Genomic DNA, 18,392 nt, shown 5'->3' on the forward strand with positions numbered 1-18,392 from the left:
TCAAATAAGCTCAAACCTTTCTGTTCCTAGTTGCATTAGCCCAACACACTCATTTTGCCATGTCATATGCATGCATCATATTGTTGCATATCACCATGTATTGACTGTGTTACCGGTGTGATCTCCGTGGTAGGTTCTGCTCCCAAGGATATTCGTGAGTATCCCGCTGAAGGACAGTATCCCTCGACCACTCTGTCAGGCAAGCAACCCCCCAATTGATCATGTCGATAAAATCCCATCTTCTCGCTCCTACTCTCATTTACTGCATTTAAGACAACAATGTTTCAAAATGCTATGTGTTGCGGTAGTTGAACCCATTTCCTCTGCATGACCTGTCTTTGCCACAGTAACTAGATGAAACCCACTAGCATGTGTAGGAGTTGACTGAGCCGTGTTTGTGTTTCCTACCATGCAATGCCTGCTATGCTTAGAGTCGTGTCAGGTCTGGTTCATCTGGGTGATGGGCTAGAGTGAAATGGTTGTGTCGGTGATGAGAGTAAAGTGTTGAACATGTTTTTGTAAAGGTATCGATGAGAGGCCATGTAGGAGTACATGGTGGGTTGTTTCATTGGAACCGTCCCTAAGTACTAAGATCTGTATGTGTGATTTAAGATCAGCTACTACCACGCATTGGGTCCTGAAATATGACCCCGCTTGACTTATTAACCCCCATGTCCTCTGTCCAGGAGTTGCAAGTAGTTTCTGGTGTTTGTAGTTTACTGGAGGCCGTGCACAATGATGACCATCGGGGTGGGCTATGATGCGGCAGGTCTGTGGTACGGTGTATCGGGACGCCCATTTGGTGCCTCGGGAACCCTGCACACATCGTTCGGGGCCGTAGTGGAAACCTCAGCCGGACTCCCTGCGGATGGAACATGAATAGGCGATAAACCTGGACTAGGGACTTGTTTGGTTAGTCAGGTCGTGGTCTACACCCACGTCGGCTTTCGCTTAAAGTCTGCCGAGCACATGTTGTGTGCAGACGCTAAGTGGTGGAAACATGTGTGAATAAGTACACCCCTGCAGGGTAACATCATCTATTCGAATAGCCGCGTCCACGGTAAACGACTACTATGGTGGTGCATGTCGGTCCTAAACAAAAGGTTTTTAACCACTTTCCGCGATAGCATATGGAACCATCTCCATGTGAGTGTGGGCGATAGGGGGTCCTTCCCACACGACCCAGAAACCGTAGGGGATAGGGAGCCTTGATGCATACAGTTGTCCCTGTATAACCATTTCTGATATCTCGAATATCCCAAACGCTTCATCCTTGCCACTCGTTTGTGCTTGCATTGCCATCGCAGTCTGAGTTTTGTGGTTCTGCCTAAAACCAGGCAGATTCCAGGCATGACAGTTTTCTAGGCAGATTCTAGGCACGGGAGATTTACGATGCCTGGCACATCACAACCAGTTCATGATTATAAACCGTGTACGATAGGTAGACAATCACACACATTTAGTTTTCCCGCACCGTATGTGATAGTGTCTGACATCACACACGCTTTGCAAATGGAAACTGTGTGCATGCTTGCACACGTTTCCTCTTTGTGAACCGTCTCAGAATATGGTGTATATCGCAAACGTTTGTGTTTTACCAACTGTGTGTGCCGTAACGACCTGCACAACGTAATTTTGCCCTAATTTAATCGCTGCTATTTAAAATTGTACCTAATTTAAACTTGAAAGTAGGCTATAGCTTTTTCATATCCATCAGGTTCAAACAACCAATGCATTATTCGATTCACAGGTACATATGTTTAAGAATTACAGAAGAACCAAATAAAGAATGATGTACCAGGGTTCTATACTTGTACTATTACAGGTAAAGAGAGAGGCGACAGACATTCCAATTGTTGAACAAGGTGAAGCGGAATGGCCCTATTGTGTTCTCTTGGATGCAGAAGGCATGCACGACTCTAGTCCAACCCCTTGTGATGGCCGGCTGCCAATCATGTAGTTTGAGAGGTAATCTTGAGTAAACTGCTTCAGGATCCACTGCAAAAGAAAAAAGATTCAAATATCTTCATCTAATACAACTCATTACGGGCAGTAAAAAGAAGGCTACATGGTTCTTACTTACCATCCTGCAGTTCACTGTTGTCTTGCATAAAGTGTAAAAAAATAGTTCGATTGACATCTTTTGACCCATTTTAGTAACCATCTTTATCAGTTTCCTCACTTGATGCTAGTTCATGATTATCTCATTGCCCCATACGCAGAAATGGTCGAAGTATGGATCTTTGGCAATGATATATGTACCTAAAAGCAGCAAGTTAATATTAGAAGCTAAACAACAATTGAAAAATGATGTAGTAAAATACTCCATCCACCCCATTATATAACATTTTATTCATGTATATCTAGACATCATCAGAACATTAAGGTGACACTCTTCCTTTTTGCTATGTAGCCTGGGATTGCATATTTAGTCATTCAGTACTATGCATGTTGCTAAACAACAATTGAAAAACAAAAAGGCATGTTAACTGCAATATCCTTAACAACAACCAAATATTGTAATTCATAGTGGTATTGTTGAAACTGTTATTGATGAAATTGAACTACACAGCAAATAGTTGTACATATAGAGCATCACATTGTGAAGAACTGAAATAAACAAGTCATAAGGACATCTCTGGGCGATCCTTAAAAAGTTAAAGGACTAAAACCCTTAGTGGATATATATATATATATACTCCAGCAATTTTTGGCCTTTTCTAGTCGGTCCCCTAAACTTAAGGTTCTAAACTTCAATTTGATCAAGTTCAAAGCAGGTTCAACCGAAAGTAGCATGCATTCAAACATAAACAAAGATAGTTTTGCATAACCAAACATAAAACATAGATTTAAACTAAGCTAAACTACTTTCGGTCGAAGTAGAGGTCGAGCCAATCCTTCCTCGTCATGTACGGTGGGCCGTGAGCCGGGTCCGGGCCAATACTGTCATCGGGGTCGTTGGGGAAGGCACTCCTCCACTCGCGGACGTCGATCTCCTCATCCTCAAGGCCCACCTCAACGCCCTTCGCGCCGCCGTCGCTGCCGCCTTCAACCTCGTCATCAGAGGAGAGCGCGATAACCTCGCCACCCTCCACGCTACCATCCTCGCCGCCTTCGACCTCATCATCGGAGGAGAGTGCGATAACCTCGCCGCCCTCCGTGCCAGCAAAGATAGCCCGCTCTACCTCCACGAGCTCTGGGTACTGCCAGCGAAGCTTTTGCATGTAGGCCTTGTGCTACCGAGCCACCGGCGGGTGTGGGTCTCTCGATCTGTAATCTCGGCGACCCACGTCCCCCCCCCACCGCTGCCGAACCCCGAAGTAGGACTTCATCGGTTGCCAGGTTCGGGGGAGGACGGGGAAGTCCTCGAACCGGCGTAGGGGGGCAGCGGCGGGCAGATCGGGGGACCGGCGACGGTGAATCTGGCCAGCGGAGGACGACGGGAACACCTCGGCGGCCACCTCACCCGTGTCGGGCGAAAAGGCCACGATAAACCTCTTTTTGGTCATTGGCTACTCAAGCTCCCCGACACACATGCATAGGTTCAGGATGGAGGCGCTGGCGATGGCGGCGACCTACCAATGGTTTCGGGGGTTGTGTGTGTCTGTGTGAGGGGAGGTTGTGTTTGAGGAAATACTGCGGCAACTGAAAATTTTACTAGGCGGGAGTAACAAGGCGGGGCTACTGAAAATTTGGATCAAGGGCGAGCAGATACTTTTTAGATTGCGAGGGATGCAGGGGCGGGAGTAAAATGCCAGGGCTACTAAAAATTTGAATCAAGGGACTGAAGCAGAGCGGGAGTAACAAACATCGCACACGGTCCACACATACCAATCGTGTGCTATCAAACATTAAAACCTTCCAGGCGGTAGATATTTTCGAGATTGCGAGGGATGTAGAGGCGGCAGTTTTGGGGGAGCGAGCTAGTGTGCTTGACACGCTGGATGTGGACTGTAGCCGACACACCTTCTCGCGTAAGCCATAGGCGTACTATACACCGACGGTGCTCCAAGATATTTTGTACTACATCTCACACGTTTGGTGAGAATAAACTGTGTGGGATCTACTTGATTTGAATTACAAAATGGGGTCACAGCGGTAATGGACGGTGTTTGAATTGCTAGACCTTTCATTTGTAGTGTATATGCAACTATATGTGTGTCATAAAAGAATTGGAATTATTCAGGGTTCATTTGGACATTTCATACATTAAACTGGTTTTCTAGCCATTTCAGGTGCACAATTCAAAACTAAACTACATGCACATGCTCCAGTGCATACAAATTGGTTGAAAAATCAAATCTGTGTCCTTCAGTGCATTCTTAGGTCCCATGGAAGAAATGGGAATGGATTTTTCGGGGTTCGTTTGGCCTTTTTTATACATTAACTAGGTTTTCTAGGCATTTTATGTGCATAATACAAAATTGAACTACAACCACATGCTCCAATGCACCAAGGTTGGTTGAAAAATCACATGTGTGTCGTTGGGTGAATTTCTAGGTCCCATGCAAGAGATGGGAATGAAATTCAAACACCATGGAACTGTTGATTGCCGGCAAAACATTGAGATGTCTGGTTTTTAAATTCTAGTAAATCCAAAACTCGTTTGAAATTCATAAAACTTGGCATGCTATCATGGAGTGGCATCAACATGCCGTGGTGAAAATTTTGTCCCATTCGGGGCAGGTTCGGATATAAGCTTCTCACAAACCGGAGCTTCTCACAACAAGCATGATGGTTTCGATAGGGAACGTACCACCTTTGGTGACGGGGCGATATCTGTTGCCTCTTATTGCTTTCAAAAAATTTCTAGTGTCAACATAGAACAACATGAGTGTTGTGTTCAATCATGGAATTTTTCGGGGTTCGTTTGGCCTTTTTTATACATTAACTGGGTTTTCTAGGCATTTTATGTGCATAATTGAAATCAGAACTACAAGTGCATGCTCCAATGCACCGAAGGTTGTTGAAAAATCACATGTGTGTCCTTGGGTGAATTTCTAGGTCCCATGCAAGAGATGGGAATGAAATTCAAACACCAGGGCACTATTGATTGTCGGCAAAATGTTGAGATGCCTGGTTTTTAAATTCTAGTAAATCCAAAACTCGCATGAAATTCATGAAACTTGGCATGCTATCATGGAGCGGCATCAACATGCTGTGGTGAAAATTTTGTCCCATTTGGGGCAGGTTCGGGTATAAGCTTCTCACAAGAAGCATGATGGTTTCGATAGGGAACGTACCACCTTTGGGGACGGGACAATATTCGTTGCCTCTTATTGCTTTCAAAAAATTTCTAGTGTCAACATAGAACAACAGGAGTGTTGTGTTCAATCTTGGAATTTTCTGGGGTTCGTTTCGCCTTTTTTATGCATTAACTGGGTTTTCTAGGCATTTTATGTGCATAATTCAAATTTGAACTACAAGCACATGCTCCAATCCACTAAGGTTGGTTGAAAAATCACATCTGTGCCCTTGGGTGAATTTCTAGGTCCCATGCAAGAGATGGGAATGAAATTCAAACACTAGAGCACTGTTGATTGCCGGCAAAATGTGAGATGCCTGGTTTTTAAATTCTTGTAAATCCAAAACTCGTATGAAGTTCATGAAACTTGGCATGCTATCATGGAGCGGCATCAACATGCCGTGTTAAATAATTTGTCCCATTTGGGGCAAGTTCGGGTATATTCTTCTCACAAACCAGAGCTTCTCACAACAAGCATGATGGTTTCGGTAGGGAACGTCCCACCTTTGGGGACGAAACGATATCCATTGCCTCTTATTGCTTTCAAAAATTTCCCGTGTCAACATAGAACAACAAGACTTTTGTGTCAATTTTGGGATTTTTCGGGGTTCGTTGGACATTTTTCTACATTTGCTGAGTTTTCAATGCATTTATGTGCATAATTAAAATTTGAACTAAATGCACATTCTCCAATGCACTAAGGTTGGTTGAAAATCTAATATGTGTCCTTGGGTGAATTTCCAGGTCCCATGCAAGAGATGGGAATGAAATTCAAACACCACGACACTATTGATTGTCGGCTAAATGTTGAGATGCCTGGTTTTTAAATTCTAGTTAATCCAAAACTCGTCTGAAATTCATGAAACTTGGCATGCTATCATGAAGCGGCATCAACATGCCATGTTAAAAAATTTGTCCCATTTGGGGTAGGTTCGGGTATATGCTTCTCACAAACAGAGCTTCTCACAACAAGCATGATGGTTTCGGTAGGGAACGTCCCACCTTTGGGGACGAAATGATATCCATTGCCTCTTATTGCTTTCAAAAAAATTCTCGTGTCAACATAGAACAACAGGAGTGTTGTGTCAAATTTTGGGATTTTTCGGGGTTCGTTTGGACATTTTTATGCATTAACTGAGTTTTCAATGCATTTATGTGCATAATTCAAATTTGAACTACATGCACATGCTCTAGTGCATATAAATTGGTTGAAAAATCAAATCTCTATCCTTGGGTGCATGCTTAGGTCCCATGCAAGAAATGGGATTGAATTTCAAACACCGGGGCATCGTTGATTGCCGGCAAAACAATGAGATGCCTCGTTTTTAAATTCTAGTAAATCCAAAACTCGTCCAAAATTCATGAAACTTGGCATGCTTTCATGGAGCGGCATAAACATAACGTGGTAAAAATTTTATCCCGTTTGGGGCAGGTTTGGGTATATGCTTCTCACAAACCAGAGCTTCTCACAACAAGCATCATGGTTTTGGTAGGGAATGTCCCAACTTTTGGGACGAAATGATATCCATTGCCTCTTATTGCTTCCAAAATTTTTCTCGTGTTAACATAGAACAACAGGAGTGTTGTGTCAATTTTTGTGATTTTTTGGGGTTCTTTTGGACATTTTTATTCATTAACTGAGTTTTCAATGATTTTTTGGGGTTCTTTTGGACATTCTTTTGGACATTTTTATTCATTAACTGAGTTTCCAAAATTTGAACTACATGCACATGCTCCAGTGCATATAAATTGGTTGAAAAAACAAATCTGTGTCCTTGGGTGCATGCTTAGGTCCCATGCAAGAAATGGGAATGAATTTCAAACACCAGAGCACCGTTGATTGCCGACAAAACATTGAGATGTCTGGTTTTTAAATTCTAGTAAATCCAAAACTCGTCTGAAATTCATGAAACTTAGCATGCTATCATGGAATGGCATCCGACATGATGTGGTATTTTTTGTGTCCATTTTGAGAGAAGGGGCACTCAGATAATGACAGCCAACAAAGGCATTTTGAAAAAATAGCTGCCACTTTAATATCTCAAACGTTTGTATAATTCAAACCGTGTGCGTTCTATTAACCATTCTTGTGACGCCACATGTCTTGGTTTTAATGGCTATAGGAGGTGTCATGCGGACAGCTGACCTTGACTGAATGGGAGACGTGCAAGCGCAGTCCGGTGCGCAGGCTGACCGAGAGGCGTGCAAGCTGTCCTCCAATGCGCAGGCTCACTGGGAAGCATGCGAGCTGTACGCTGCGCAGGCTCACTGGGAAGCGAGCCCTTTGACTTCCATGGCCGCCCGCCTTCCTCTCCATTAATGGTGCCCGAGCCGCTGTTTAATATGGGCGGCCTTACTGTTCGCCTCCCATTCCCCTCCCCCCGCAGACCTCCACCGCCATGGCGCAGAATGATCATCTGTCACTAGTCTTCAACTTTGGTGAATTCGACTCCGAGCCGGAGGAGATAGAAAATAAGGAGGAATGGGGCCTCATGGAAATGGCCCAGAACGACCTGGCCGCGACGGTTGCTGCCGCCGCGCCCGTCCCAGCTACCATCCCCGCGCCCGCGCCAGCGACCATCCCCGTAGCATCGACGGACTGGCCGCCAAGCACTATCGTAGAGATGGAAGCCGCAGGCGTCAGCGAGGTCTCCGCGAACCCGCACGATCTCGTGTACATGCCAGCGCCAGCGCCCGTGCCCGTGTGTGCCCCTGCACCCACCGTGGCGCGGGTCCTCGTGCGTTTGGCTGCACCCGCCGCGTCCGTGCGCGCCCCTCCACCCACCGCGGTGCCGGTCCCCGTGTGTTTGGCTGCACCCGCCGCGTCGTGCCCGTGCCCGTGCGCTCCCCCCCCCCCCTTAGCGGCATGGGACACTGCCGTCGACCGCTACCTCTCAGCGGCGCCAGTTGACGTCCTCCCGTGCCTCGCCCATCGATCGCGCGAAGATATGATGTTTGATTTACAAGTGAAGAACATTTTGTGATGGCTTGAAGACTTCAATAACGGCGTCCCAGAGGACGACAATGACAACGACGGCACGGTACGCCGCCTCCACCACCGCTGGAAATAGTTTTGTTGGGGTTTAATACTGTATCTCGAATTCTTGATCATATGAATATAAATTCGCAGTGTGACTGAATGAAAGATATGGTTTGAACAAACTTGCGTTTTTCTCTCTTAATGTACGCACTTATCAAATGATTTTCTTTTAAAAAAACGTCAAGAGTTTTTAAATATAAAACACTCATCGCAAACGTTTTAGTTAGAAAACCCGTATGTAAACCGACAGCTTCCCCAGGAATCCAAGGGAAAATGTGCCAAGCAGGATTTCTGCATCCCTTCAACGCAAACGGTTGTTTTGCATGACCTGTGTGCAACCCCGTACAAACAATTGGGTAAGATTTGCATATCTGTCATTTTGGGTATGTTGCCATTTCTCAAACTGGAAAGATTGACATTTGTTTATCTAGTAACATTGCCATTTTTCAACCTTGTAACACTGCGATTTGTCAAAATATGCAGCTACAAATCACTAGCACTATGTAATTTTTGCAACTAAAACCACTAGCACTGTTCATGTGGACACCACTAGCAGGCGTGAGTTCATGGACGCATATGCAAATGTACCATTGATTACATACAACAAGTCATCAACCCACAACGACAACGAGGATATGCGTTGGATTATAGATCATTTCTAACAAAACATTCTAGTAAAGTTTTTCTCACACAACAAATAACAAAGCGATGAAATGAACTTCAGCTCAACCACTCGTCGGCGTTGGAAACACTTGCTTCGAACCAGAAGTGATTCTCTGGGAAGGGCCAGCTACTGTCAATCTTGAGACCAATGCAGGACTGATCATCGAGGCTGAAGTGGCCTATGTCAGGACCCATATTGGGATGGTAGGGAAGCATAGTAATGTCCGAGGTATAGATACATTTGCTTCTCAAAAATGGTAGTAATATTGTGTCAACAGCATCTGGATCTCCTTCCACCATCATTGGATAGTTTTGTCCAAGGAAGAGCGAGTTTCCTCCAAGACTTTCAATACTGAACCAGGGAGAAGGTGTTGGCGCTAGTACACTAGTATCCATCCCGAATACCCTACAATGGATGTTGGAATAGATCCGAAGAGTGCGACCATATGAGACAACACCTGCTTCCTTAGTAACATCAGAAGTGACCTGTATACAAACAAGAATAGGTGATCCATCGGAATAAGTTGCCAGGTGCCACTGAGCATATGGGTCCTTCTCGTCCTCATGCTCGTGAATAAAATTTTCAAGTATAGGTGGTGGAATGTTCACAGGACCTTGGAAACACAAGAAGGTTAATTAGTAAAGGGAAACTAGCTAACCCGCATGCATGTGGATGAAATAATTATAATTACGATGGAAGACAAATGTGCTGAAATTATGAGGATTCCATGCAAAAACAATGCCACGAGTGGTGGCAGCAAACACAAGACCTCGTATTGAATTGCATCAGAGTACTCATCCGTGTATAGAAACTGATTTTTGAGCAATATCCATCGAGTCGAATCATGAAGGATAGCAACAATCTTGTCGAAGATAGCAACAACATAAGCATTCCTATAACCCCAAGAGCGGTTGGGAACTCGACAAATTGCTATCTTCCATAGACGATAGTTAGCATGATTGTATTTGGACTCACATAGAATACCGGTGTACACAACCTCTAGGCAGTTGTCTGAGATTTTTCAAAGTGGAACCCGGTGACGAGTGTACACATTCACAAGTTCCCACACGCAGTTGTACCCAATATAAGCAACCCAATCTACATTTGCGCCTGCCCAAGCCTTGCACTCAAGCGATGGCATCTTAACATCATCCGTATCATTATCAAGCGGCATCAACTTACACAAGGCGAGGCTTCCCTCGTCCCCGCGCCAGTCAGCAAGGTCACGGCAAAGAAGATAGGGGAGATCAAACCGCTCCTGAACCCTTGGGTTCCTTGTAATGATGTTATTAGTTGAGTCGAGAATGATCTTGAACGAACCTGCCATGCTAGCCGAGGTGATGATGTCACACCGATCAGTGAGTTCCTCCGCCGCGTCATCATTCAGATCGGGGCAAGAATAACGGGGTCATTTCCGGCTTGTTCCCTCCATGTATAAGACGATCAAACAATGGCAGAAGGAAGGGTGAAGGCAAATGGAGGAGGGAGGAAGAGCTAGCATGCGACAGCAGTTCCAAATCGAGAGGGAAAGGCGAAGAGTCGGTGGACGGTTGCCACGGTACACGAAGAGGCGCCTGGGGAGCAAACGGTTGCCACAAAGGTCACACACTGACGACAACAATCGAGTGAACTGCATGCAATCCCATCGCACAACACACACATCTTGTTAAGTTGAACCATTTCTGTTCTCTTGTGTCAACGCAAACAGTTCATCCGAGTGAACCACATGCCATATATCGCACACACCTTTATCTCGATGACCGTTTCTTTTGTGTTGCCTAATCACAAACAGTTCATCCGAGTGAACCGTATGATGTATATCACACACACCTTTATATGGCTGTCCATTTCTTTTGTGTTTCCTAATCACAAACAGTTCATCTGAGTGAACCGTATGCTGTGTATTGCACACGCTTTCATCTGGCTGCCCGTTTGTTTTGTTCCTCCTCATCGCAAACAGTTAATTGAACCGAACCCTATGCCCTTCATCGCACACGCAACTAAAATCTGAACCTTGTTTGATGCATCCTTCATCGCAAACATTTTCATCTTTTTGATGGTTTTCATACACCACTGTTTGCGATTATTGCATCGCACACAGTTTCTAGAAGGGTCTATGATCGTAGTGTCGCGTTAGCAGCATCCTGCAGTAGTACTTGGTTGCCTATACAGTTTATAGACAAGTTAATGGATACCGATAGAAGCCTTAATACAAGTGTGAGTGCCGTGGATGGCCCTCTCATAGGAAGACGGGAGAGGATCCGTGGTAGAGTATTGTTGTGGTGATTAGTGGACTCGTGTGCGCAAAATCGTTTACAAGATACTGTCAATCGTAGGGTAGAATATCCAAGAGTCAAAGCTGGCTTGCTGCAATAAAATCCACTACCCTTGATGATAATGTTGCATATATGTAGGATCTGATGTTAGTCTTGCTGAGTACCTTTGTAGTCATGTTTGCTTAATAAACTGTTGCAGAGGGGAACACCGCTCCCTCCGATGGGTTCTATGTAGATCTCGATGTTGAAGAGTGACTTGCCACCCAGGTGGTAATCCTGAGCCATGAAGGCCCTTGTAGATAGATAGTCTTCGTCAAGCCTTCTTGCTCTCTAGTTGTCTGTACTCAGACAAGTTTGCTTCTGCATGTGCTTGTATGTTTGTATGACTTGAGTGTCGGGTCCTGTGACCCCTACCTGTATGAACATGTTATGTATGGCTTCTCGGAGCCTTCTAAATAAAGTACTTTGAGTTGTAGAGTTTTTGTTGTGATGACATGTTGTACTTACCCATATCGAGCATATTGTGTGTATGATTTGAAATGCTTGGTATGTGTGGGATCCGACACCCTAGTTGTTTATCCTTGGTAGCCTCTCTTAACGGGAAATGTCTCCTAGTGCTTCCACTGAGCCATCGTAGCTTGCTACTACTCCGGAACACTTAGGTTGTCCAGCATGTGTCCTTCTTCGTTCCTGTGTCTGTCCCTACGGGGAAATGTCACGCGGTGTCTACCGGAGTCCTGTTAGCTTTCTACAGCCCGGATTCACTCGCTGATGACCGACATGTTTGTTGCTGGGTCATGTATGTTTGTCCCTATAAGTTAGTGCCACTTTGGGTTAATGACTAGTCATGTCGGCCCGGTTCTCTGTCATATGGATGCTAGCGACACTATCATATATGTGAGCCAAAAGGCGCAAACAGTCCCGGGCCAGGTAAGGTGGCACCCGTGGGAATACCATGCGTGAGGCCACAAAGTGATATGATGTGTTACATGCTAGATCGGTATGACTTAGGATCGGGGTCCTGACAATTGCAGCACCTAAACTCATAGTTCACAACATCTAAACAGAACTAACCATACACCACAGGCAAATTTAAGGATAGACAAATATAGATAGCATAATATATTACTACCATCACCATAGATTCAGTTCATCACACCATAAACAGCCACATTCAGTTTGCCAAAAGTAACCCAAAAGATAAAGATGAAAAATGCTACCACATTCAGTTCATCACATCATCACATCACACCGGAGTCAGGGCCTTCGCGAGGGCAGCATGCTGTCCCCTGATCATGTAGTCCTCCCCGTGAATCGCTACATCATCTGCATGAGACACAAGGTGATTGAAACGTCCATCCTTTGGCTTTGGCTTGGTGGTGCAGTAGTGGCAGTGCCACTTCTTGATCTTGCGGTTGTAGAAGGAAGCAACTCCTTTGGCCTTGACCTTCTCCACCTCTTTCGCTGTGAAGGACGCGACATTGCCCTTGTACACATCTTCTCCAGAATCATACTGCACACATGAATGAATGACATTAATACATTATAGATTCATATACACCATGTCAAAGGAACTAAATGAACAATCTAAATTTCAAGTAGGCTTACCTCATATTCTTCGTCGTCACTATACTCTAGATTGTACGGGTCGTACTCGGCCAGCTTCCTCTTTTTGCCCCAACCATCATCCTCCTGAATATACAATTACAACCATCACTAGTAAATACATAAGCTAATTGAAAATTTAGATATGCACACATGCCACATTGATCATAGGGCTAATATACTATGACCCTATTTGCATTTTCCATTGTCATGCACACACATTGAACAACAGAGCTAATATAACTACATAATGTGGACAAATTTATATACTAATGAATCAAATAACTTCCTAATCAATGGATTCCATTTGGGCATATGACATTCAAAACCCGAATCTGCGTAGCATTCAAAAACAAATCTAATAGGGACCCAATCTAATAAGCATACATGTCTGTAGCATTAAAAACCCTAATATGTGAGCATTAAAAACAAATCTAATGAACATACATATGTGTAGCATTGAAGCATAGAGATCCCTATCTCTCATACATATCTATCTAGCATTTTTGCAATGAATGTAATCCAACAAACCCTAGAACGAAAACCACCATCCCCCCATATAGGAAACCCTGGCCCATCCATCAACCCAACTACTCTAACCATATGTACTACTGTATGAATCACAATCTAACCAATGCAACTAACTCTATGCCATGGACACCGCCACCTCCTGCTCCTCGCCAGGCTGCGCATCGGGGGTATCGGGATGGACTGCGCCGCTCGACGCCGTCACCTTCTGCACCGGCAGCATGGAGCCCACCACCTACTTCTCCACATCTACAATGGTTGCGAGTTTCCCCGCACCGCCGTGGACACCGCCAACGTCCTTCACTTCATCCGCGGGCACCACGCCCTTCAGCTCCACTACATATCCGGCCGCTGCACCTACGTTGCCACGAGCTTCCGCCATCGGACAGATGGAGGCGATGAAGGAGAGGAAGAGGATGCAGTGGGGGAGAGTGAGACGGTGAGGTGGAGGCAGTAGAGGAGAGCGAGATGACGCCGGTGGGGGAGAGGAAGACGATGCGGCAGGGAGGGGATTTGGGGGAACATGGTAGGGGCGATGGAGGTGGTTGCCCCTCTTTATACGATGGGACGTTTCGGGCATGTCCCATGGACATCGTGCTACCCCACGATCGCAGTCAGTTGCATGCGCCCACGTATATGAATACCACTGTACGGTCACCATACGAAACCACTATACGAGTAAATAGTCAAAGGTGGACTCGGCCCTATGCGATCCCACTCGTCAGAGTTAATGGTCAAAGGCATTGACCCGACGGCAACATCCGTTGTAACCTATTCTGAGGGTTTCAGGCAAGGGAGTGGGGAAAAGTGAGAAAAAGTTAACAGCGTGGGGATGAATGAGTACAACTAACGAACCAGGGGCATAGAAATAAAAATCCCAATAATTAAAGTGGCTACAACCAAAATATGGAAGGCATCTGGAGCGTCGGTCTCGGGGTGTCACACAAACCTATATGTAGGTCATTCAAAATCAATTGTCAAGTCTCGGCTAGGAATTATTAGCACGAACATTAACCCTAGTTGGATTACTAGCAGAAATCATTCGCATAGATGAAACAACTAATCACTTATCACTTGTACCATTCAAACAATCATTACACTACATGGATCTAACGCAACTTACTCAGATTTCATGGATTGGGAGAACATAACCTTAGTATTTCTATTCTAGAAAGGGGGCGCATGAGTAACCAGAGAAACCCTAGGATCTATTTGACATTTAAATGGGTATAGATGACTAACCAGTTGTCCGTTGTCGTCGGAGTCATGGCCAGAGTGGTCGTCGGAGTCGTCGTAGGGTCGTCGCCCGAGTCGTTACCGGAGTCGGTATGGACCTCCGCCTCCGGATGTGGAAGCACGACGCCATCGATGACGTCAGGGTGCAGCGATACCTTGTCGGCGGTGACGGCAACCTTTGTCTCCATCTCCACGCCATGCTTCGGTGCTTCAGCAGCCCCAGCGATGCCACTCCCTCCGATGGGGAGCTTCGGCGACATCCTCATACACTGACGGCTTTGAGGACTGAGAGCGGCATTGAGGATGCAAGCGGAGAGAGAGGATTGTGTGTGTGGCGAGGATGGGGGGGTGCAGCCGCTCGGGCACGCCATTAATACAAACCGTTGGCTCGCCACCCGGTGAGCCTGCTCACCGGACAGCTGGCATGCCTACCGTCGTTTCACACATCTAATCGCACGCCTCCCGATGACACCGCGCAGCGAGCACTTCTCTCGTTAATTCACACACATGCACGCACGCCTCCCGGTCTGCCTGTGCGGCGGACTACTCGCATGTGTCCCGTCAACTCACGCGTGCTCGTATGGCACACGGATCATGTGGCAGCACATATATTGTGTTTCTATTTGGATGATTAATGATGCCGCTTTATTGTGTTGCCGAAGCATGCACGTATCCATTGTTGGTCTAACGCTCATGGTTCGAATAAATAATCTGTTTGCGATATTGGTTCCCAATTATTAATAATCTACTGTTTGTAAGAAGATAAAGATTACAACAAAACTATTCTCAAATTTGACAAAAAAATACAATGCCACTTTGTATTGGTGTCCATATGACAACACGATAAGTTTCATAAATTTCAAATAAGTTTTGGATGTACAAGAATTTAAAAAACAAGATTCTCAATGTTCGAAATTTCTTGCACGGGGAGTAAACATGCACTCAGTGAGACACATGGGTTTTTGCATTCCATTTAGGTGCACTGTCACGTGTGCATGTAGCTCAAATTTGATTTTTCACATTATACCCCTAGAAAATCAATCAATGTACTAAAATGTCTTAATGATCTTTATTATTTTTTCAAAATTAAACGTCCCCCATTGGTAACATATGTTCACCACTGGATATTTAACATGCATCATAGTTGCGGTGGATTCGCGGTGTGTGTGTGTGTGTGGTGGGGGTGGCTGGCATTACACTACAGGTCATGAGCCACCGTGTCGGTTGGCCGTTTTGTGAGGCAGGTGCCACATCAGAGTCATGAATTCGTTATTTAAAACATTACACAACTCTTTCGTACATACATGTTTTGGCCACATGCAGCGATGGTTGTCCTACACGACACTCGATACTCGCGTGTGACGCTTTCTGTGGGCCCGCAAGGTTATCGTCCATCACTTTGACCAACATCTGGCAAGAGGTTAATTTGACCAGCAAGGTAGAATCTTTTTTGTTTGTGTTATGGTGGGAGTATATAGTACGCGTCGAAGAGGTCCGAGGGGACTAGCATATATACTATATGTATGCGTCCGTGAACAAGTACACCTCACACAGTGTCGGGACTTTTCGGTTTCCGAGGCACGTACCATATCAAAGTTGTGAAATTGGCTATTCAAACATCACACAACACCTTTGTGGGCCACATGCATGCAGGCAGTGGTTATCCTAGGACACTCACGTTTGACGCTTCCATCTGTGGGCCCGTGAGGCCATTAAGGAGGATTCTTTTTGGGTTGTATTACGGTAGGAGCATATAGTATGTGTCGAAGAGGGGGAAGGGGACCATCATATGTAGTATGCTTCATGAACCTTGCTCTTTGTGTGGACTTTACGGTTTTCGAGGCATGTGCCAGATCAAAGTTGTGCATTTTGGGTATTCAAAATATGTTTGGCCCACATGCAAAGCGATGGTGGTCGTCCTCTTGCACCCACTTAAGCGGTTATCAGCGATATCGATGCTTTCCATCCATGGGCCCGCTTGGTCCATCACTACTTTGCCTGACAATGAGAGAGGTTAATTTGACTTAGGAGGGGATTTTTTTTGTTTGTAATATGGTGTATATATATATAGGTCATGCTCTAGGATGAGATGATACAGTTTGAGCAAACACATGCATGTGTACGCATGAATCCCACCCATCGATTCAAAGTGGCTAGTACCATGACACGTCATGAACCGATCTCGCTCTATGCGGGGACTATACGATTTTCGACGCACACGCCACATCAATTTTGTGAAATGGTATTCAAACATGCATGCACACGTCACCTCCATACATATGCATGCAGTGGTTATCTTCGAATGGTACACTCCCTCGCATGGTTATCGGCGACAATCCTATTGTGGGCCTGCATGGACATTCATGATCACCTTTACCGACAACAAAATATGTTACCATGGTGGATTCTTCCTTTGGTTCGTGTTATCGTAATATAGGTCATGGTGAGACCAGACCTAATTAAGTTTGAGCGCATACTATGGACGCATGCATGCATGAATCCCCATCATCGGCTCAAAGTGTGGTGTGACATACATATGCATCATCGACTAACCCTCACTCAGTGTGGTGATTTCTAGTTCGAAAGCACGGTGCCACATCAAAGTTGTTCCATTGTGTATTCAAACACACCTCTCCAGACATATGTTTGGGCCACACGCAGGGAGCGGTTGTCTTCGGGGACTAGCTACTTGCATGATTATTGGCGAGCTAGCCCATCTCCAGGGTCGCATGGACGACCATCACTTTGACCAACAACAAGAGAGAGGTTGTACGACCAAGGTAGATTATTCTTGGTCCGTCTTACAATCCATCTTGGTGAGATGCCCTCTCTGGCCCGCCGACTGAAAGTGTGTGGGGGGATTGCTACTTCGCACTTTGCTAGGTGAACCTCCGTTTGTGGGGGGCATGCGTTCATAGCTTAGGATTCCCTTCCTGCCGATACAAGGGGGCAAGCAATACCATGCACATTGCGGGATAGGTGCCACAATGAAGTTGCATTTGGTATGGGAACATCAAACAACCCTTTTCATACATATATTTGGTCCACATGCAAGTGTGTTCGTGTTCTGGCCCTCTCCCACATCATTTTTTGCCAAATTTATGAACATTAGACAAGTCGGATCACGCAACAGACACGGTTCACGCACACTAAGTGTGTGCCATGTCGGTGCCCCTGTCATGCACATCCGCATAGTACATTGGGCTCCACTAGGCTTCCCCTCTCAAAAATATCTAGCCGCCTGCAGGTTTTTTCTGTTTGATAACACACAGCTATTATGTTTCGACCATGTGTGATGTTTCATGTTCTCGCTCCCTCCTGCATCCCTCAAAAATATTTGCCCGCCTCGAGGATTTTTCTATTTCATAACACATGGTTGTTTTTCGGACCGTGTGCGATGCACCATCATCCAAAATTTCAATAGCCCCGGCATTTCACTCCCGCGTTTGACTCCCACGTAGTAAAAATTTTAGTAGCCGCGTCATTTCCTCAAACACAGCCCCGCCCTTCCCCCTCCACACACACACACCCCAACCCTGCTCGGGCATGCGTGCGCACACACACTGAAAGTGCTAGTTATTGACTAGAGGGGGGTGAATAGGTTATTTTTATGAAAGTCTTCAAAACATGAGGTCTTTGAAGACGAACAGTGGAAATGAACCTATTGATGTGCAACAGAAGGTAGACTACACTAGACAAGCCATAGTCAAGTAAGCAACGAAGTGAAAGCACGAAGACTATCCGCAGCTAGGTAGTATGGATCAGGACGAAAGATAGTATAAAGCCAATAGTAAATAG

The sequence above is a fragment of the Triticum urartu genome, chromosome 2 (assembly GCF_003073215.2).
Source record: "Triticum urartu cultivar G1812 chromosome 2, Tu2.1, whole genome shotgun sequence".
In the NCBI taxonomy this organism is placed as follows: Eukaryota; Viridiplantae; Streptophyta; class Magnoliopsida; order Poales; family Poaceae; genus Triticum; species Triticum urartu.